The sequence below is a fragment of the Pinus tabuliformis genome, chromosome 2_2, assembly GCF_031772625.1.
Source record: "Pinus tabuliformis cultivar Carrire ecotype Pingquan chromosome 2_2, CPIR1, whole genome shotgun sequence".
NCBI lineage: Eukaryota > Viridiplantae > Streptophyta > Pinopsida > Pinales > Pinaceae > Pinus > Pinus tabuliformis.
The window spans coordinates 27,384,474-27,407,807 of record NC_142300.1 but is presented as its reverse complement, the minus strand read 5'-3'; positions in this window follow the sequence as shown (position 1 = coordinate 27,407,807).

Below are 23,334 nucleotides of genomic sequence, written 5' to 3'. Positions count from 1 at the left end.
AGATGGATAATATGGATGTTGTTTTGGGATATCCTTGGATGGAATCAGCGGGTACTATCAATATTAATGTGCAGAAGAAATTCTTGAAGCTCTGGTATAAAAAGAAGAAAATTACATAACAGGATATTTCCATCAATAAACAGGGAGAGTCCACGAACGTTGAAGCAGAAGATGTTCCAGGGTCTGACATATTAGATGATGAGCCAGTAGATAATCAAACACAAACAGAGGCTAAAGTAGAAAAGGTTACAGGTACATCAGATGAGGGCTCAGTGGTTGAATTCATATTGGAAAAGAAGACACCACAACAGGCACCACAGCAGGGTGAATTAAAGAAAAAGCCATCTTGGGTTAAAACTTCAACATATCATCACCCACATCACCCCGCAAGACAACCATCAAGATGGCAACCAATTAGCCACACGAACAACAACCCCCGCAGGACAGATAGAGAGGAGCGAAGATCCACCTACTACACATCAACACAAAAGAGCTACCACAGTCAACTTCCATCTCAAGCGAGCGAGGCACAAGCGAGACCAAGGGTTCACCTTTCTCTTGGATGGCTAGATGCACGTGCATGGTACCAGTGGACTATTCTTTTGAGTAGATCTTATTATTTGTGTTCTTCCCATGTTTCGTGGACGAGACATGCTAAGGGGAGTGGAATGTTATATACCTAGGGGGGATAATATGGGGTACCAAGGGAGGTACCCAAGGTAATAATGTAATAATGGGATGGGCCATAGTAATAAATAAGGTGGTTAACCCATATCATGTAAGGGACCACAAGTACTTAGTAATAAGGTAATGGGCCCATGGTATTAGTTTGATGGTATGAGGGAACCATGGTAATGACCCATGGTATTGTATGTATGAGGCCTATATAGAGGCTAGAGACTCCACATGGAAAGTGTCAAGGATTATTGTATGAACAGGGATATGGCTTGTGGAGTGTTCTCCTTCCTTAAGGAGTAAATGTATGGTGTTGCCCTACCTTAAGGGTTTTGATATCAATAAAGTGAATCAATTCTATCTATGTCTATCTTATTGTTTCTGGGTATATTTGCATTATCTTATATTTTTATATCAGATCTGTAATATTTCTGGGTTAGATCTATAACAAATGGTATCAGAGCTATAACAATTACACCAATTATTGTTGAAGATAAATTACATAAAATCTAGATATCATCAATATATACATTACTCATGAATGAAATGTTAATGGAAATACCCTTGGTGAACTTTTGAATTACCTCTCCAAAGTCAATATTCATGCCTCATAAAGATAATAGTTAGGGTTTCGTGCTAGGGAATCAAAATATCCTTGCTCCTTACAAGATTTGGCTAATATATCAATCCCACAGACTCCATCAACCCAAGGACTAGGAATTGGCCTTTCCATTTTGGTGACCAAGCTTTATTTCATCCATAATTTGAATTTTTCTCTCCCTTTTCTCTCTTTTTCAACCCTCTCAAAGATAAGCTACTCAATTAGGGCTTGGACCAAAATTGGCTAGAAGAGGAATTTTAGGGTTTGGAAGGATTCAACATCAAGAGTAGGATTGGTTGCTTCAAAACCATCCTCCTTGGCGGCTTCATCCATATTTAACCATGATTTCTCTTTTCCTAGCTATTTTTCGCAAGGAGAAACCCTAGTTTAGTTAAGATTCACCTTGAGGGCTTCATGTAGGTTTCATATTCCATTGGCTTGTTAATACTCATCGTTGGAAACATTTTCCTTTCTACCTTTACCTTCGGATATTCTATTTTATATGTTATCACTCAATCCCTAGGTCTAGCGTGCCCTAGTTTGACCTCCCAAGGGATGTGAATTTCCTTTCTTTCATTGTTCAAACCTTGTGCTTAGGTTGAGCCATTCCTTGGAATCCTATTGTGTCACCTTAAGCTCTAAGACTAGAATATCTATTTTAGGTGACTTATGTTGGCAGTGAGCCAGTTGTGTTGGCATTGATTTCAATGGGCTTCTGGAGGTTGTGATGATGTGGCTACTATGGAGTGTTGTTTGTATATGAGGGTTCTTTTCTATTGCAACATGGTTGCAGGTGGTATATTTATTATCTTAGGTGATGGCATGTTAGGTCACCAGACTACAGAACTACAAGACTTTTATACTCTTGTAGTGAACTGATAGGGCTTACTACTGGAATCATATTCTCTAGTAATTCACCAATGTTGGATCATGTTAATGTTTATGGTCGATATATTCATCATGATTCTAGTCAAATGGTAGAGCTTGTTTTTTTCCTCCAATTATATGAATGAACGCATTCATAGTCGAAGTTATCATACATTTAGTCTCCAAACAAGTGTGAATGTAATGATTAAAAGGGCATGATTTAGTGGAAAACATTGGTGTAGATTTTGTCACATTAGTTTGATGTGTGATCAATCATTAGATTGAGCATAATATGCATAGATCTGGTCAAAGGGAGTATGGATTTTTGTTTAAATGGATTGAATAAAAGACACATTGACATGGTCATAGAATTATTGGTATAATGATTGAATTGGTCCAAAATTTTATAAACGCATTTAAGGCATTTGTTTTAGTTATATCTCCGAGGTGTGGGAATCATTATTAATGAAATGATTTGGTCATCAACAATTAATTTTGGTCCAAGCATCCTAGTTTTAAAATTATTTCTTATGAAACAATCGGGTCAATGTTTTGTTGGTGTGAAAACCATCAAATAAAGAAATTAGTTGTTCCCATGCTAAATCTCATCCCTACGCCTATAAATACCTTGCCAAAATCAGAATTGATGTATGGATCCCTGTTGGAAATGTGCAACATCGAGAAATATCGAGTTTGATCTGGAGTACAAGATGGAGAACAATCTTGGCAAGTTTGTAGTTGGTTTTTTTCATATATTTGTGTTTTTGCACAGGTCTCCAAGAACACAATTGAATGTTTGATTTGGTTAGTAGATCAAAGTGTTAAGAGTGTAGACAGTATGTTGGGTCAATAAAAGGATGAATGTAGTGTGGATAGAGAAACAACTTAATGGAGAGGTAATGCATATTGTGTGTTGATAGAGAAAGTAAAGTGCACATGGCTATGGAAAGTATTCAAATATTGTTTCCAATCAGTTAGAACATAAATACGCATGGTTGGGGTGAGTATTTGATAAAGGAAACACATATATACAAATCAATACTCTTGTAGCTATGATTTATTATATTGTATTCTTAAATAAGAGATACTATGGTTGTCAACAAAATTTTGATAGGTCGGAATTAAAAAGATGTTATAACAAAGCACATGGATATCCCTTGTAGTAGAGTGTGTAATGCCACATTTTTGTGCATAGATTTGGATTAAATATTGATCTGGTTATAATGTGCATGGAGAAAAATGTTTCGATGTGTGTTAGTTCGAGAAAATTATTAGAGTGGTTGATTTGCATTGTAATTACTAATTCATTTTCGATAGAGGGTAGAATTGAAGAAGGGGTTTGATGAAGGGAGATTGTGAGTTTAATATTTCCTATAGTTATTGTTGCAGAAGACCGAAAGTATAGGGGATCAAAGTGTTTATGTATGTGTTGATGGTGTTGGACCCATGAACATTTACGTGGTATCCCCTACATGTGGTCCCAATTAGACCTCACAATGTTTGGGATAGGATCCCCATCCAGAATATGGCTTGGTTCCCTGATTCTTAAATATTTTCCTTGGCTCTAATTGTCAACAAGAGAGAGGAGTGCAGTTGTGCCCTCAAAAATCAAGAAGGTATGCTTGGTCAATGTTTGTTTGTAAGTGTGCCAAAGTTCTTCTACTACATAGGGAAAGAGTAAAGTGAGCCTCTAGGAGAGAGGTAATGGTACCACCCTAGTAGAGACACACTCAACCAAGAAGGATATGTCTAACATCTAGCATAATAGTCCAAAAATGATGTGATGGTCATTACAAACAATCAATGAGAAATATTTTTTTAGTATCCTACAGAATATTCTACAAGAATGGGATGGAAGTAACAACCTTTACAACACATTCTCAATAAGATAGATACTAAAATAACTGAAATAGTTCAACTACTTTAGCACAGATGAAAGCAAACATAAAATATAAACATTCATGGAATAGTCTTACAAATATTCATAATTCATATATGAAGAACATACTGGCCTAGAGGGATTTTTTTATTAACTAAAAGTTCTAAGATACACGTATACAATGAACACCACTAGCTCCAATAGTGGAGCATTGGAGCCACTCCTCTCTCCTCAAAAGAACTAGCTTGTCTCACTAATTCCTTGTGGGAGGAGCTCAGGTGAAAAATTCCTTTCCTCATACAGTGGGGTGTATATGTAATAATGAGGAGGTAATGATTCACCTTCCTTGTGACTCTTCATCTACCCTCATGACTGTTTGACTTCCTATGACTTTTGAACTTTACATGACTCTTCATATTTTGTACATGTCCTTTGGAATTTCACTTTATAATACATTTTTGAAACATCAATTACATAATCCACCATAATGGTGTGGCATGTAATGACTTATGACATGACATGACACTGATGACATGGAATGCTTGATGATGTGGCAATGTCAAGCCACTCTTGTTGCTACATGTTAAATGTCTACTTGAGAATGATTTTCTTTCCACCTCTGCCTGGCTTGGTGATAAGGAATCTTCAATGATCATAAGTCTTGAGTTGTGGTCACAAACTAGTGTCTCTTTGCTTTCTCTTTGTTGATTAGTTTACATACTCAGTTACAAATATGTCTTTTAGCATGTTTCCATTCTTCATCTCCTTCTTCATCATATTTTCATGGTGTGATAAGGTACCTGCATCTATTATTCACTCATGACAAGACAACATCAGTCCGAAAAACCACTAGTTTAAGATAAGGCATGTTCATCCACTAACTAAGATGAAACTAGGTGAAAAGCTACGAAAGGGGCTTAGTGACTATGCAATTGCGCAATTCAAGAAATTATGGGTGAACCTTGAGCCTTGACACCATGCAACGCATAGACCAGGCTGGGTTGGGGAAGAAAATAGCACAATTCTAAAGGTCAAAATGACAAGCAGAGGGTATGGGCACTTGATCATCCCATTGCGCAATTCCGAGACAGAGAGAGGGTTGGGCCATTGTGCAATTGCATAGATCAAGGGATCAAGGGATGAGATTGAGGCTAAGGATTGCACAATTCACAGTTGAGGCCAGGCTGGGAGGATAGATTGCGTAATTTGAGGAGGCAAGGTTTGGGCTTAAGGACTAGAACTGCATAATGCAACAGTCCTTGGAGGAAGGAACTGCACATTGCACGGTGTCAAGAGGAAAGGTCATAGCTATAGGGCTAAGACTTTGAAATGTGTAATTTAGGAAGACTAGATGAGGCTAAGTCACTTGGCCGAAAAATTTTCAGAAATTACTAAGTATAGGATCAGGGGGGCTAATGTGAATAGTGATAATACTTCAACTATGATCACACACTTAGAATACTTGATGACATGACAACATAGATCATCCAAGATAAATGAACAAAAAACTTCCCTCAGTTTGAAAACTTTACAACAAGTGTGACACTAATGATACACTTTGTGACAACCATGATGACACTTGTGCGACAATGCTTAAAACTTTAGAAATGTTCGAAAAATGTTTACATGGTTATTGGGAATAGGTCCCCTAGGGTAATTTCTGGGTTAAAAGCGCAATTTTTGGGGTTAAAGGCCCAAGTTTTGTATAAAGAATGTAAAGTCTCTACATTTTGTGGTCATGGAGCGTGAAGATGTAAAGAGTCATTAAGGGTTTCCGCCCTTAGTTTATGTAACTTGTGTCGATTGTATGAGATTCACCCTTGGTCCATGGACCATGGGATTGTATAAAAAGAGAAGTCTTAGAAGAGTTTTAGTAGTTCAATTCAGATATGATTTGAGGAGTCATTGATCTAATGGGTCCATGAGAGATAAGAGCAAAGAGTCTTAGCATAGGTAGGAGGCTATGCAGCTGTGTGCATATAGGCCTAGGGTAGAAGTTCGCAGTTGAGTGTGCGGACCCCTGTAGCTATGTGTGCAAGGTAGTTAGAGTGTGTAAAAAAGATTTGAACATCAATAAAGAGATTTATTTTGGAATTACCTGTGTATGAGCTATTTTACTTCTGTTATGAATGTATGAAATTATGTTATGTTGAATATTGGGTTTATGATTTAATGTTGTATTGATGCGTGAATCTATGTGTTTTACTTTTTTATATGAATGCAAGTAGGAATATCCGTTTACACAAAGATAACCATAATGCATGTTGAAGTAACCCACTACTTGAGCTAATCTGGGTAAACACGGCAGTAAGAATAATTACAGAGGCGCGTACGTGTCTAAATCACCTATTTAGGGCATGCGAAAGATAGTCGTAGACCTCGTGGAGGTATAGAGGAAGCCTAAGGGAAGTATATTTATAAGCCTTAGAAAGCTTATCGATCTACGTGAAGGAAGGGTTAGGGTTTAAAGTGACATCACTGCCATCTTAGGATGCGAAAACTTGGTTCCTGCATCCCCCCATACTGCTTCGGGTGAGACTTCAGTCTGTGCTCTGTGGATGGATGTAGAAAGGGCCAGTAGTGTAATGATTTTCTTGGCTAATTAATGATGAACCTGGGTCAGGGCCCATCAAGCCAAAAAATGGTTTTGTGGACTGAACTGGGATCTGCATAATGAGATGTGTGATGTCACATCACTGGAATCCAACTAGGAAGGAGATCGAGGACTGGTTGGATAGAAATATCCATGAATTCACAACGCAAGAGAATAGGAATCCATGATTGATGAAAGAATAGTGGTTGGAAAGGTATATATACACAGAGATACACGAGATCTTCTTATGTTCCTTCCTGGTCGAATTGTACAAGTGGATCATGAAATTGGTAGACATCCAAGGAAGGTGGAGTCTTGATGGTCCAATAGTCTGGACCCCGGAGTTAGTGCGGAGATTAGAAGCCTCTGAAGATAAGATCGCATGCGTTGTCGATCATTGGCTCAATCTATCATAGGAGGGTTCGTGACAAAGTTCGTGGTCGATACCTCAGTCAGCTACAATGAAGCAGAGCATCTCTTCTTCAAGGGGCCATGAGGTAAGTATTTAAAGTCTTCAAATACTTAGATTAAGATGCTCTTGTGTGAAAAGTGGGTTACGCAGATGCCTTGATGTTCAGAGCTACGCGAAGTGGAAAGACCTTCAAAAATAGAGGGAAAACAAGCCCTGAGTATATCCCATTGATTGAACCTCCTCTGAGTGATGACGAGCAAGCAGCACAAGCTTCTCCGTAGAGCATTGTTCATTTGATAAAGAAAGGGTTCCCGCGAATACCCTATCCACCCACACCGCCTCCATCTTCACCTCCGCCACATACACCTTCACCGACACCACCACAGCTTTTGCCACCTTCCAATATGACGAATTCAGTAAAATTTTCTGTGTTCAAGGGTTCGGGAACTGAGGATAGCCAGTTTCCTCTGGTTGCGTCAGATCTACTAGAAGAAACGAAGTTTTCTTCCCTCTGGGCCACCGAACATGCTGCGAGGGTCAAGGACACTAAACAATTTTGGGTGCTAATGGAGGCAAGCATTTGCACCGTGATAAACCGCAAGCCAAGGCTATCCCCAAATGTCTTTGAGAAGTTGTCAGGATACATGGAGTTCAAAGTGAACTTCCATTGTGTCTCCATCTAGCATGGAAGGGCCCCGAGAAAAAATGGTATGACCTTCCATACCTAGCAACAGATGATGCAATCGTCGTGGTCCTCGAGAGTTGGCCATCAGAGTGGTGCATAGCCTCAGACTTGTCAACTTGGTCTAGTAAGTCCACCGCGAAGCAGAAGAAGGAAGAGGCCCAGCTGAAGTTGCAACAATTGGTCGATAGAAGGAAAAAGGAGGCCGAAGAGAAAGCTAAAGCAAAGCGTGCTGCTTAGAAGCATGAAGAGGAGGAAGAAGAAGAAGAAGAGTGTGACTCTGACAGAATTCAAAATTCTCCTTCGCCATAGATACATGATGAAGAGAAGCAATCAGGACAGGGAGGTGCAGACCCAAAGATTACTCCATTCCAGGTTAAGCGTGCTCGAGTGCAAGAAAAAGTAGGGCCACGGAAGAATTTCAAGGCTAGCAAATCCTCACTTGACTCGATCACTTTGACTAAAGATGATGTGAATGATATCGGGGACATAGTGAGGGACGCAACCACGGAACTACTACAGCAATTTGAGTAGAACCAGAAGCAAGCATTGGACTCCATTTAGACAGGTCTGCACATGCTGCAGATCCAGTCCACTCAAGTGCAGATCAGTGTGGGACAACGCATCATGGTGTCAACTAGCTTGGTGCCTGGGACCTTAGAAGCAGTAGAGTTGGTCCACTCCTTGGATCCCCAGGCCGTCATGCTTCCAAACGAAGAATTGACTACCGAAGTGGAAGCTGACAAGGCCACCGTCAGCGCTCTCAAGAAGGTTGGGTTGAACTTGGCCGCACTACCAAGTGAAGCCCTTCACACCCTACATGATAGTGTCATCGCGGAACTTCGGGCTAGGGAGCAATGCGCACTAAATGTGATCAACGAGAAGAAGGTCAACAACACCCATATGTTCATAGAAAAGACTTCCGTGCTTGATCTCCTTCAGAAGATCACAAATAAGAATGAGTGCACCATAGTTGTGGTAGCTGAGGTATGCAGGACCATTCCCAAGCTAAATATCCCAGAAGATGCGCTAGTTGATGCAAGAATTCGAAAGGTCAATGCAGGTGTGTGCAACATGAGGACGGAGCTGGCTAAGGTTCAGTTTGAGCTGAACCTTAAGATCATAGAGCTTGAGTTGAGGGTCCAGCCTTCGTCTCCACCAAAAGTAAGAGAGCAGCGTAAGGGAGATGTCAAGGATGTAGCTGTTGCAATCAATGTCGCAGTGAAGGAGTGCACTTCTCTCTTTTAGCAGTCGCTCAAATTAGTTACCAACCTACAGGAAGACCCCAACGTGAAGTAGATAGAAACAAAAGCAAGGGAACTGTAGCAAAAGTATGATGTGTTCAAAGCGATGGCACGCACCATCAGCTTCACACATCACACAGAGGTTGGCGAAGCTGCAAGAATCGAAGCACTGAAGGAACAGGTGAATGTAGCACAACGCAAAGAAGCAGTACTGAAGGCTAGATTGGGGCCCTGGCTCGATGAAGCCTATGTGCTCATGGCCTCCATTAAAGGAAAATTGGCTAGCTTGCAGGAAACACAACAAAGAATTCAGGCAGATAGCGTAGGACCAGCAACAGAGCAGTTGGTTAAGCAGGTTAAGCAGGTGGCGACGCAGTGCACCGTCGAGGTTATAGTAGTGCAAGTGGAGTTGGGAGCTCTTCGGGACAAGATCTTCGTGCCAGTGTAGTGACTCAGAGGTGAGTCACCATATTTGTGTTGGGGGCCTGTTGGGAAGGTTAAAAGACCAAGTTTTGGGGTTAAAGGCCCAAGTTTTGTATAAAGAATGTAAATTCTCCACATTTTGTGGTCATGGAGTGTGAAGATGTTAAGAGTCATTAAGGGTTTCCGCCCTTAGTTTATGTAACTTGTGTCAACTATATGAGATTCACCCTTGGTACATGGACCATGGGATTGTATAAAAATAGAATTCTTAGAAGAGTTTTAGTAGTTCAATTCAGATATGATTTGAGGAGTCATTGATGTAATGGGTCTGTGAGAGCTAAGAGTGAAGAGTCTTAGCATAGGTAGGAGGCTATGCAATTGTGTGCATAAAGGCCTAGGGTAGAAGTCCGCAACTGAGTGCATGGACCCCTGCAGTTGTGTGCACAAGGTAGTTAGAGTATGTAAAGAAGATCTGAACATCAATAATGAGGTTGATTATGGAATTACCTGTCTATGAGCTATTTTACTTCTGTTATGAATGTATGTGATTATGTTATGTTGAATATTGGGTTTATGATTTTATGTTGTATTGATGCATGAATATATGTGTTTTACTTTGTTATATGAACGAAAGTAGGAATATTCGTTTACGCAAAGATAACCATAATGCATGTTGAAGTTACCCACTACTTGAGCTAATCTGGGTAAACACGGTAGTAAGAATAATTACAGAGGCACATAAGTGTCTAAATCACCTATTTAGGGCACATGAAAGATAGTCATAGACCCTCACGGAGGTCTAGAGGAAGCATAAGGGAAGTATATCGATAAGACCCAGAAATATTATCGATCTGCATGATGGAAGGGTTAGGGTATAAAGCGACATCACTACCATATCAAGGTGCAAAAACTTGGTTCCTGCATCCCCCCATACTGCTTCGGGTGAGACTTCGGTCCACGGATTGATGCTGAAAGGGCCAGTAGTGTAGGGATTTGCTTGGTTAATTAATATTGAACCTGGGCCAGGGCCCATTAATCCAACAATGGTTATATAAACTCATTTTCATAATGGAAAACTATAAACAAGCTTATACACATTGTATGATAGCTAACATGAAAAAAGATGATATTTTTCATATCATGCAAAGGGGACCAAAACACTTTAAGGAAACACATGGAATGAGTTTCAATTTTTGTGACGACAATGTACAAGACCAAGGAACACTCCAAAATTGAGCAAAGGCCAAAATTTTTGACGGTGTTATAGCAGCGACAATACTTGCTGATACATTGGTAAAATTCTAGTTTTGTTGGGTTATATTATATTCTTTCCACGACTAGCCCACGTAGTTAACCGGGGGGTTAGAAGGGGGGCGAAACCCCCCCTTCATTGTGCCGATTGCGTAGTGGGGGGAGTCACAAGGGGTTTGAGGGGTGTAGGTAACCCCACTCTATGGGGTCCGGTGCAACGCCCCAGAAAATTTTGCTTTTGGACCCTATATTAGGTTGGGCGGGCCTACCTATGGTTTTGTGCATGTTTCTCACACATGGCTTTGGATGCGATGGTTTTCAGTCCATGGTTTTGGACATGATGGTTTTCAGTCCATGGTATTGGATGCTTCGGAATGTATAAATATGTATTGTAACATTGAAAGGAAAATAATGAAAAATCAAGATGGTAGTCTCGATTTTGGGATCCAGAGGAAAATCTCTATGCATATGTGTTTTATGTGTTATGCTCTCGCATTGTTTATTTTCTGTGTTTTAGAATTCATATGTAGGTAATTTCTATATAGGGTTAAAACCTACATTTGGTATCAAAGTTGTTTTGGCTTCAAGGGGATGCCTTTGCTGTTGAGGGTTTTCGCTCGGGCTTGTGGTAGACTCTGTTCAGTGGGAGATGTGCGGGATCGACTCTGGTGGTGAATGAAGATGGTGAGCAATGGAAAGATAGAGATCGAGAAATTTAATGGTTAGATTTTTGAGTTATGGGAACTCAAGATGGAGGATTTGTTGCTGGATAAAGATCAATGAATCATGGTATATCCAGGTACTAAACCAATGGGAGTGTTTGATGAAGAATGGAAGAAGTTGGATCGAAAGCCAAAGAGCACAATATGATTGTGTGTCTTAGATTCAGTATTTCTGAATGTATCAGGGGAAGCTATGGTGAAGGCTTTGTGGGACAAGTTATGGACTTTATCTAAGTCTCTGGTGAATAAACTGTTCTTACAGAAAAAGCTATATAACCTGAGGATGAAAGATGGAGACTCAGTTACAGAGCATCTGAACGCACTTAATACTATGGTAAGTCAGTTATCATCTGTTGATATCAAAATTTCAGATGAAGATAAGTGCATCAGTTTGTTGTGTTCTCTACCAAATTCATGGGATAGTCTGGTTATTGCAATAGGTAGCAATGCAACTACCTTGCAGTTTGATGAAATAGTCTCATCCTTGCTGACGGAGGAAATGAGATAGAAAAATATGGATAGCCAGAAGGGTGATGCCTTGTTTGTATGAGGACGGTCCTAGAACAGAATCAAAAATAAGTCATCGAGTGGGAGGTCTAAATCTAGAGGGAGATCTAAATCTCCAGGAAAACCTGAAAGGTGGTGTGCTAGAAATGCGAAAAGGAAGGGCACTACAAAAGGGACTGTAAATCTAAAGCTCCTGGTAAAGGAAAGGGATCTGATGATGCTCCTTCTGCAGAGGCGAAAACCTCCTCAGATGAAGGTGGGGATGTGTACTTGGCTTCTTCAAGTACACATGTAGATCACGAGGCATGGTTGATTGACTCAGGTGCATCCTTCTACTTTACTCCCCATAGAGAGTGGTTCTGCGAGTATGAGAAATATGATGGTGGTGATGTCTTCTTGGGGGATGACAGGAAGGCTATAATCATTGGTCATGGAAAAGTAAAGTTGGAGTTTCAAGGTGGAAGGGTTAGAACACTTCCGGGTCTTCTGCATATTCCTGCATTAGCCAGAAATCTAATTTCTGTAAGAAAGCTGGATGATGCAGGTGTAAAAATAGTGTTCGGGAAGGATACCTGCAAGATGGTTCGAGGGGCACTAGTATTGATGCGGGGAGTTCGAATTGGAACTATGTACAAGCTGCAAGGTAGCACTGTTGTTGATGGGTGCAAAAGTTTTGTGGTTCCTGAGAGTGGAGCAGAAAATCTAGTGGTCTCTAGAGAGAAGACCATGTTGTGGCATCAAAGGCTTAGACATATTGGAGAGAAGGGCCTTCGAATACTTCATGGTAAAGGTATGGTAGAAGGTATGAGTAATAGCTCTTTGGATTTTGATTTCTGTGAAAATTGTGTATATGGGAAGTAGAATTAGGTGAGTTTCCCCTTTGGTGGTAAGAGGGAGAAATAGATATTAGAGCTTATGCACAGTGAAGTGTTTGGACTTGTGAAGGTTCCATCACTAGGTAAGTTTTTGTACTATGTATCCTTTATAGATGACTTATCAAGGAATACATGGATATATTTCCTTAAGGAGAAATCTAAAGTCTTTGACAGGTTTAAAGAATTTAAGGCTCTGGTGGAAAACCAGACAGAGAAGAAGATAATGGTGTCGAGGACAGATAACGATGGAGAGTTTTGCAGTAAGGAATTTGAAGAATTTTGTAAGAAGTGTGGTATAGCACGACAGAAGAATACTCCATACACACCTGAGCAAAATGGAGTTGCAGAAAGAATGAACAAGACATTGATGGAAAGGGAAAGAAGCATTCCCAGTGATGCCGGGTTAGGACAAGAATTTTGGCAGAGGCGGTGGAGACAGCATGTTACCTGGTCAACAGATCACCTTCATCAGTGTTGGAGGATAAGACTCCACAAGAGGTATGGACTAGTAAAAAACCCTCTCTTTCACATTTGAGGGTATTTCGATGTGATGCATATGTACATGTTCCAAAGGAGAAACAAACCAAGTTGGATAGTAAATCTGAAAAGTGCATCTTTATTGGGTATAAGGATGGTTTAAAGGGTTATAAGCTTTGGAACCCAGTAACAAGAACGGTTTTGTACAGCTGAGATGTGGTGTTTAGAGAGGTAAAATATGTTATTAAACATGAATTCCAACCAAAGGAACCTGAGAAGATAGAGTTTGAGCTAAAGGAGGAAGAATCAGACTCTACATCAGAGGAGGAATCAGAAGATGAAGATCCACAAACTCCGGGTGTGAGAAGATTAGTTCGAGAAAGAAGGCAGCCAGAAAGGTATAGTCCATCTACTTTCTGTTCAAACTTTTCTTTATCTATTACTGATGATCATCCCAGAACTGTGAAGGAAGTAGTAGATTCAGAGGATGGAAAACTTTGGAAAGAGGCCATGGTTGATGAAATGGCATCTTTGCACAAAAATTAGGCTTGGAGGAAACCCATTGGTAGTAAATTGTGTTCAAGAAGAAGACAAATGCAGAAGGAAAGGTGGAGAAATACAAAGCTCGGTTGGTAGCAAAAGGTTATTCCCAGGTGCCCGAAATTGATTTTGGTGATATATTTTCTCCTGTTGCCAAGGTAAATTCTATTAGATTACTTTTATCTATTGTTGTTGCTTTTGATTTTGAGGTAGAACAGATGGATGTGAAGATGACATTTCTTCACAGGGATCTGAAAAAGGAGATCTACATGAAGCAACCTGAAGGCTTTGCGGTGAAGGGTAAGAAAGAACTAGTATGCAAATTAAAGAAGTCTCTGTATGGGTTAAAATAGTCACCAAGGATGTGGTATCATAAATTTGATACATTTATACGAGGGCTTGGCTTCACCAGAAGCAAAGTAGATCACTGTGTATATTTTAAATTAATAGGTGACCATTTTATTTATCTGGTCTTGTATGTGGATGATGTGTTGCTGGTTGGAAATGACAAAGAAATTATCCAGGATTGAAGACCCATTTGTCCTCCAAATTTGACATGAAATATCTTGGTGCTACAAACTATATTTTGGGCATGGAAATTAAAAGAGATCAGACAAAGAGGAAGCTCTAGTTAAACAAGAGGAAGTATGTTGAGACAATATTGCAGAGGTTTAATAGGCAAGATATTAAACCGGTGAAGGTTCCTATTCCTATAGGTGTAAAGTTATCTGTTGAACAATGTCCCAAGGCACAAGAAGAGGAAGAGGACATGTCTCTTGTTCCATATGCAAGTGCAGTCGGTAGCCTGATGTATGCACTGGTTTGTACTAGACCAGACATTGCACATGTAGTGGGAGTATTGAGCAGGTGTATGTTGAAACCAGGGAAGGAGCACTGGACAAAAATGAAGCGGATTTTCAGGTATTTGCGTGGAACTAGTGATTATGGTTTGTGCTACCAAGGAAGACTAGGATTGGACAGAGTGTTGGATATTCTTGGCTTTGTTGATGCAAACTGGGCTGGAGATCTAGATCAAAGAAGATCTACAAGTGGGTATGTGTTTAACCTATTTGGAGGTGCAGTTAGTCGGATGAGTAAGAAACAATCTATAGTGGCACTATCAACCACAGAGGCAGAATACATGGCATCCACTCATGCAAGCAAGGAAGCAGTTTGGTTGCAGAGATTGTGTTCATGTATGGGGTTAGTATAGGGAGTTATAAGGATATACTGTGATAGCCAAAGTGCAATTTTCTTGGCAAAGAACCCTGCATATCATTCAAAAACAAAGCACGTTGATGTTTAGTATCACTTTGTGAGGGATATGATAGAAGACAAAAGGGTGTTGTTGGTAAAGGTGGACACTTTGAAGAATACTTCAGATGCATTGACAAAATTTGTGAGCTCTGAGAAGCTCTCTTGGTGTAGAGAAATAGTGGGCATTGTAGGGCTGGATAAATGACTAAGCTCTCTTGTGGCCCCCTGTGGAAAGAAAAAAAAAAAAGTGGGAGAATGTTGGGTTGTGTTATATTCTTTCCATGACTAGCCCACGTAGTTAACCAAAGTATTAGAAGGGGGGCGAAACCCCCTCTTCGTTGCACCGATTTCATAGTGGGGGGAGTCACAGGGGGTTTGAGGGGTATAGGTAACCCCACTCTATGGGGTCCAGGGCAGCGCCTTGGAAAATTTTGGTTTTGGACCCTATATTAGGTTGGGCAGACCTATCTATGGTTTTGTGCATGTTTTTCGCACATGGTTTTGGACACAATGGTTTTTGGTTCATGGTCTTGGATGTGATGGTTTTCGGTCCATGGTATTGGATGCTTTGGCATGTATAAATATGTATAATAACATTGAAATGAAAATAACAAAAAATCATGCTGGTAGCCCTAGTTTTGGGATCCAGGGAAAATATCTGTATATATGTGTTTTATGTGTTATGCTCTTGCATTGTTTATTTTCCATGTGTTAGAATTCGTATGTAGGTAATTTCTGTACAGGGTTAAAACCTACAAGTTTCTCTTATTTGGCTAACACTTTTGTACAAAGTCTCCATTCTTTGGGGAGTATTGGTTCATCATGTAGATCACTTTGATCTCCCCACTTTCCCCATCAATAAACATGGTAACCTTAATACCTACTTTGTTGAACACAACATAAGATTCAACAATATTGAAATGTTTCAAGTTGGGAAGGGTAGTGAAGTTCACAAGCTTTGTATTTTCAGAGTATAATTTGTCATCTCTAATGTTTCTCTGCTACCAGTAGGCCTAAACAGTACCCTGACAGAGTCACTACAGTAACATAAACATTTATCTACTAATAGTGAGCCTGGTCAATACCCTAACATAGTTGCTTGCTTCACCTCTTTGTGCAGGAAGCCTTTCTCTTCTTTCACCTTTATTGATTTATTTTATAGGATTGTGCATTAGCACTTATTCATTTTATGGTTGAAATAGGGATCCCGACTTATTGAGAGAAGGAGAGGTTGTTCCTTCAAAGAAGCATATAAAAACTTCTAATTTAGGCTTGCTCATTTAGATTTTTCCCCTTATCCTCTTCTACTAATTGGATAACCATGAAGACACTGAAACATAAAAACTGGGCATCGGCATAAGGTTTCCCGAATAGACACAATTTATGGTTTAACCAAAACTCTCCATAAAGATAGATTGTGTTTTCCATAGAAACTTCATCGATCAAAAGATATAACTAAAACAAGGAAGAAGTACCGAAGGTTATCTGAATTTTGAAGTGTCGCAAGACTCTTTTCAATTCAGCCACACACAAAGAAGCCACAAAACATGTTCACACAAAAAAATTATTCATATGACGATAACAAAACACAAACCAAAAAAATAAGAAAATATTATGTAAATAGTGTATGGCATAGCCCCAGATCATCATTGGAAATAGTGTTTTAATTCTTTCCCATTAACAGGGAGAGAGACAATATTCTCATCTAGTGATTGTAGACGATATGTGTGTTGGCCAAGATTTTCATGAAGAGTGAATGGTACGATCCACGGGGATTGAAACTTACTGTGTTTTCCTTTGTCCTCATGGGATTTTTCCTACTTCAAGGCTAATTCACCCACACTAAAGTTATTCTTCCCTGCAAACTTCTTGTTGAACCACCTCTTGACACAAATCTAATGAAGGGAAATTTTTTCTTTTTCTTTTAGCATTTCTTCCTACATCTTATGAAGAGTTTCCATCCTGTGTTGAACTAATAGACATGGCTTGCCTTGGGATTCTTGTGAAAGTTGGAGGGAATGCAAGTAGATGTTAGGGGGAAGGATGGCTTCTTTTCCATACACTAGGAAGTAAGGGGAGGTGTTCGGAGAGGGATTTGGCATGACTCAGTTAGCCCATAGGGAATTTACCAAAGCGTAGTGCCAGTTCTTATATTCATAGAAGATGGTCTTCTTGATGATATGGATAAGGTTCTTATTTGTGGACTCATGAAGGCCATTTCCCTGTAGATAGTAGTTAGCTGAATGTTTCAATACGATTCCATTTTCCAATGAAAAATCATATAATTTTAATGATGAAAAATATGTTGCATTATTGAAAGCAAGTGAAGTTGGATTTTGAACCTGGAAATGATATTATGCTTAAGGAAGGTGATGACTTATTCATCATTCACCTATTTAAGAATAACTTCTTGTGTCCACACCACATTAAGTAGTTTGTAGCAGTGAGGATGTAGTAGTGCTTCTTTGATGAATGCGAAAAGATTTCACCAATGACATCTAAACCCCATTGTTGAAATGGTTCTTCCACTGCAATAGGCTACAATGGGGCAACTGACTTCTTGTTTCGGTTAGAAAACTTTTGATAGACCAAACACTTAAGGGAATAGGCATGAGAATATTTAAATAATGTGGGCCAATAAAAACTAGCCCACATAACTTTATGCATAGTCGTGTTACCCACGAAGTGCCCCTTGGCGGGTCCCTTTTGGAGAACATGCAATACTCTTTATGAATTGTGTGCTTCTAGGAACCTGAGCAACACTCCATTATGGTAATTTTTGAAAATAACACCATGCACCAATTAATAAGGTAATATATTAAGTCTTAGTACACTCTTCTACCATGTGGATAAGTGGGAGGGCAAGATATGCATGCCAAGAGTTTATGATGGTAGTGGGGGAAGCTCTCTCAACATTATTTATTTTGATCTCCTTCTCCCATCTGGAAGGATATTCTTCTTTTGCATCCACTGCTTTTTCTGCTAGCCGACATAGACCATGGCCCTTAATTGTGTGAACTAGCTTGAACTCTAAGTTGTACTCTTGTAAACCAGTCATCCAGTTTTATCTTCTCTCACCCAAGTCTTGTTGAATGAATAGTGATTGGAATACTTGGTGTGGGACAAAGATGATGCAATGATTTTTCAAGAGATAGGGACGAAAGTGCTTCACCACCTTATAGACTGTGTAAGCATGTTTGTCGATGGAGGGGTAGTTGAGTTTAGGTCCTTGAAGGCTGGAACTCATAAAAGATATTGGCCACTCATTATTTTGATCATCTTTTTGTGTAAGCACAATAGCGAGAGAAGTGTCAGAAGCAAAGGTGTAGAGCAGAAGATATTTACTGAAATTTGGGTTTTATAAAGTAGGTTCTTCCGCAATAGCTTGCTTAATATGGTAAAATGTGTCCTTTTCCCTATTGTCCCATTTGAAAATCGCATCCTTCTTCACCATCTCTTGTATTAGCTTCGCGATTTGAGTGTAATCATAGATGAGCTTGCGGAGAAAGTTTATTTTCCCCAAGAAGGATTGCATAGCTTTATTGTTCATAGGAAAGGGAATCTGCATAATTTCTTTGACCCTCTTTGGGTCTACTTTAATCCCACTTTTTGCAATGATGTGGCCTAAGAGGTTACTCTCAGACACTGTGAAAATAATCTCCTTGGGATTATGGCATATCTCGTACTTATGACATCTCGCGATGATTTTCTTCAAGTGGCGTATGTGGTCGGATCTCTTCTTGTAAAACATTGTGACATCATAAAGATAGACCACTACGCTTTGTCTGAACAGTCCATGAAAAGTGATGTCCATGGTGCGCTGAAATTTTGCACTGACATTGATCAACCCAAATCTCATTATTTTAAATGAAAACGTACCCCACTTTGTGTGGAATGTTGTCTTTAGTCTATCAGGCTCTAAGCCTAGAACCTGGTTGTAACCGGAATATCCATCCAACAAATAAAACATCTCTAACCCTGATACTATTTGCAGTGTGTATTCCATAGATGGCACAGGGGAACTATCTTTGTCCGAGGCATCGTTCAAGTTGTGTAAATCAACACACAAGTGGATTTCCCCTGACTTCTTTCTCACCAAGACCAAGTTCGATACCCAAGTAGAATGTTGCACTTTTTATATGATCTGAGCATCCAGTAATTTCCTCAACTCCTTTTGAATCAGAGGCGTAAGCATTGGATATACCTTTCACAGCTTTTGTTGGAATGACTTGACCCCCTCTTTGATTGGAATCACATGCTATATTATTCGTGTGTCATAATTTTTGAGCTCATCGTATGTCCATGAGAATACATCTCGGTACTACTTGAATAAGTAGATGAAATCTTGCCACTCCTACGGAGTGTAGCAAGTACCAATATTGACAAATTTTAGATCCTTTTCTATCCCAAGATTTATTTGCTTGTGTGGCAACATTTAACTATGGGTTTTCACATTAACTAACCCTCTAAGTGGTTTTGCATGTCATACATATTTTCCAATGATACCACACCTTTTTTCATGGGGTTCTCTTTACTTCCACTAGATGCATCCTACAACACCTTCTCGTGCTCATCTTCGTCGATAGTTGCACCCTTGAATACATCGGTGTTCTCCATGAAGTGCAGTATTTATTGGTCATAATTGAAATTATGTACATTAGTGATATTGTCAAGGACAGATGGTTTATAAATAATATCTATAGAAAAATCGTCCCTAAGTGGTGATAACCAAGCAGTAACATTTGCAAATGTATCTTCATTTGTGTTGTGTATTCTAGGAACATAAATGATATTATTGGAAATGTGAAATAAAACACCATACCTATTATTGGTAACTTTTGAGATGAGGTAACACATAGTGTATGGTATCATGTACTTGTTGTACGACAATTTTTGAGTCACCTAATGCTTTGAGGACAAAAACATTGAGGTCAATGGATCCTTGCAAACCTAAGATGAGTGCTTCATATTCTACGATGTTGTTCGTGCACTCGAAGTCCAAGCAGCTAGAGATCAGATGTTTCCTCTATCATGGGTCTACTGAAACACAACTAACTCTAGATCCCTCTTGTGTCTTGGAGCCATCAAAATACAATGTCGAAACATCATATGTAGAAGGACTATGTACTACATGAGTACACCTATTATTACTACTACTAATTGTATAAATGTCATTCTTGCCAGTTGGACTAGGAAGGAGTTCCAACTATGAGTTTGGTAGAACTGGGGATGGTAGAGAAAGATAACACCCCATATTAGTTTCCAAGAAGAGATTTCCAAGGATGAGATCTACAAAATCCATTGGTTCATTCTTAGCATCAAAGAGAGTAATAGTGTGTTTCAAGTACTACTATGATTTCACTTAGATCTGGTTGTTTCTTCCCATGTATGGAAGCCATAAATGTGACCAGTCTGTAGCAAAATACCTGTGTAGCTTGTTGGATCAGTCCCTACTAAAAAATACATCATATGCTTCTAGAATGTCCACAATTACTATGTTCATGAGTTCACCAACTGTATGGACAAGAGTCATGTCTAGCTGTATGAGCTACGCATCTATTTTATCCCATTTTTCATTGAATTTATTTGCGATAGATAAAGACATTATGTTTACAGATGCACCAAAATCAAGTAAGAAATTTTGCACATTGTAGTTAAAAATTTCAATCCCTTTTCATATTTTCACTGATGCATCAGGCACAACCCTTAAAGTTGTGTTGGATCAGAGGGAGAAGAAAATTCTATAGTTTGGATTTCATTTCCTTTTATCTGTGCAGATTGGATGAGTGATGGTTTACAAGAGTGTTGTGAGAGTGGTTGAATGACATATTACATAAATATTTCTTAGTTATGTGATCATTGTTACTGTTGTTATAACAGTTAATTATGTGTAATTTAATTAATTGTAGTAAGATTTGGATGGTGTGACAACTTAATTCATGGATCAATCCCTCAGTTTAGTGTAGTAATGAATTATTTGGTTTGTTGTTACAATTTGGATTACACTTCCTTTTATGTGTGTAGATTGAATGAGTGATTGTTTTCAATAGTGATGTGAGAGTGGTTGAATGATAGATTGCATAAATATTTCCCAGTTATGTGATTATCGTTACTGTTGTTGTTACAATTAATTTCATGTGTAATTTAATTAATTGCAATAATATTTGCATGGTGTGATAGCTTAAGTCCTAGACGAGTCCCTTAGTTTAGTGTGGTAACGAATTATTTTCTTTGTTGTTAATGTTTGGATTGCACTTCCTTTTATGTGTGTAGATTGAATGAGTGATGATTTTCAGGAGTGCTATGAGAGTGTTTGATTGACAGATTGCATAAATATTTCTCAGTTATGTGATTTTTGTTACTATTGTTGTTATAGTTAATCCTGTGTGTAATTTAAATAATTACAGTAAGCCTGGATGGTGTGACAACTTAATTCCTAGACTGGGCCCTCAGTTTAGTATCGCAGTGAATTATTTGCTTTGTTGTTATAGTTTTGATTGCACTTCCTTTTATGTGTGTATATTGAATGAGCGATGGTTTTCAGGAGTGTTGGGAGAGTGTTTGAATGACTGCGTAGCTTATTCTGCTGTATTTATTCCCATTGAAACTGTGTGGAGTGTGCAACAACTTTATTGGTTTTTGAGAGTGTGTGTGCAATGACTTTAGGTTGAGATTATTTTATACTAGTCATCATATGCCTTAGCATATACTTTTTGCAATAGTATTGTAAAAATTAAAGCGCACATGGATTGATAATTAAATTTAATAGTAGGTCGAACAACATTAAAATGAAAATAATATAAGAATAATGAAGTTAACAAAGTTTCTTATTGAAATCATTTTGAGATACGGGCATTAATATTTTATTAACTTTTATGTCTTCACGATCATATGTTGATACAAAATGAATGGAATAAGCATTCAAGTAATTTAATTTATTTTCAGCCAACACTTCATACCATACCTTGAACACTTTAATGATATTGCAATAGGTAATCTATATTGACAAAAATAATACTAAAGAATTTCAAAGTTTAGGTTATACTAATCATCACTTTTTGAACATGGATTAAAAATAATTATGAAAATTTAGAATTCTTGGTCATTAACATCATTGTCTACAACAATTTCATCCAGTGTATCATTATCAATGCTCAGATGATCTTTCAAGTAGTTAATATTATCATCATCTTTGTCTTGACTTGCATCATCTCCATCATCATTGAAATTTGACTGTAGACCATCCATATTGTTACTAAATGTATTTGGGTCATCATTTTCTATACCATCCATATTGTTGTCTTCCATAACATCATGTAAATCTGTATTGTTGTCTTCTTGTGCCTAAACATAACCATCTTCAACCTCATCATGGATGTTAATTTCTTCGATGTTCTCTAATCCCTCTCTCGCATTTTGTTGGCCATTATTGTTTTGCTCAATATCCACTAAAGCATCATCAAATACATGTGCTAATCTTCGATCGTAATGTATGAAAAATATCAATTTCGGGTCCAGAATATCTTCATAGAAAAATACCTACACATGAACAAGTACATACATATATTAGACGTATGCTATAAAAATTTTATTGATTAATAAACAAATGTATATATTTACAATAAACAATGTATTAATATATTATTGATCACTACCACTTCTTCTTTGATTTAAATAAATACCTTCTCACAATGAATTGGTCGAACATAAGGCTCCTTATCCTCTAGTAGGAACTTTGAGGAATCTATAGAAAACAATCCACTATGGGTATAATGTCTTTGTGCCCTCTCAAATGCTTCATACCATATACACTTAAAAATACAACATTTAGAAGAGTGGTAATCCAACTCAATAATTTCTTGTATTTTCCCAACATATTGTAGATTCCCTTCAATAATATTCTTATCTTTTGAGCTTGATTGAATGGATTTCTTGAACTCAATCATGATGCCACAATTGAAGGATTGTCTCTTTACATTTACACATTTTACACAATAATTTCAACCATATGCCCAAGATTGTTGGATATTCCTTTCCTGTGAAAGACCAATTATTTTAGTTAAAACAAATATAATGATGAATATTAAAATAGTTAATAGTGTTAAAATTGTAAGGAAACAACATTCTATAAAATTCCAACTATACATTTCTTTCACATCCTCTAAACATTTTGATTTCAGCTTTTGTTAGGTTTGAATCTATACCTTCATCTTCTATTTGATTTTGAATTTGTTCAATACCCATTCTAGTGTGCAATCTTTGCCTCATTCCCCTTGCAGGTCAATAGGAAATGGGGTTTTCCTTTGGTTCAATCTCTTAATTTGTCTCC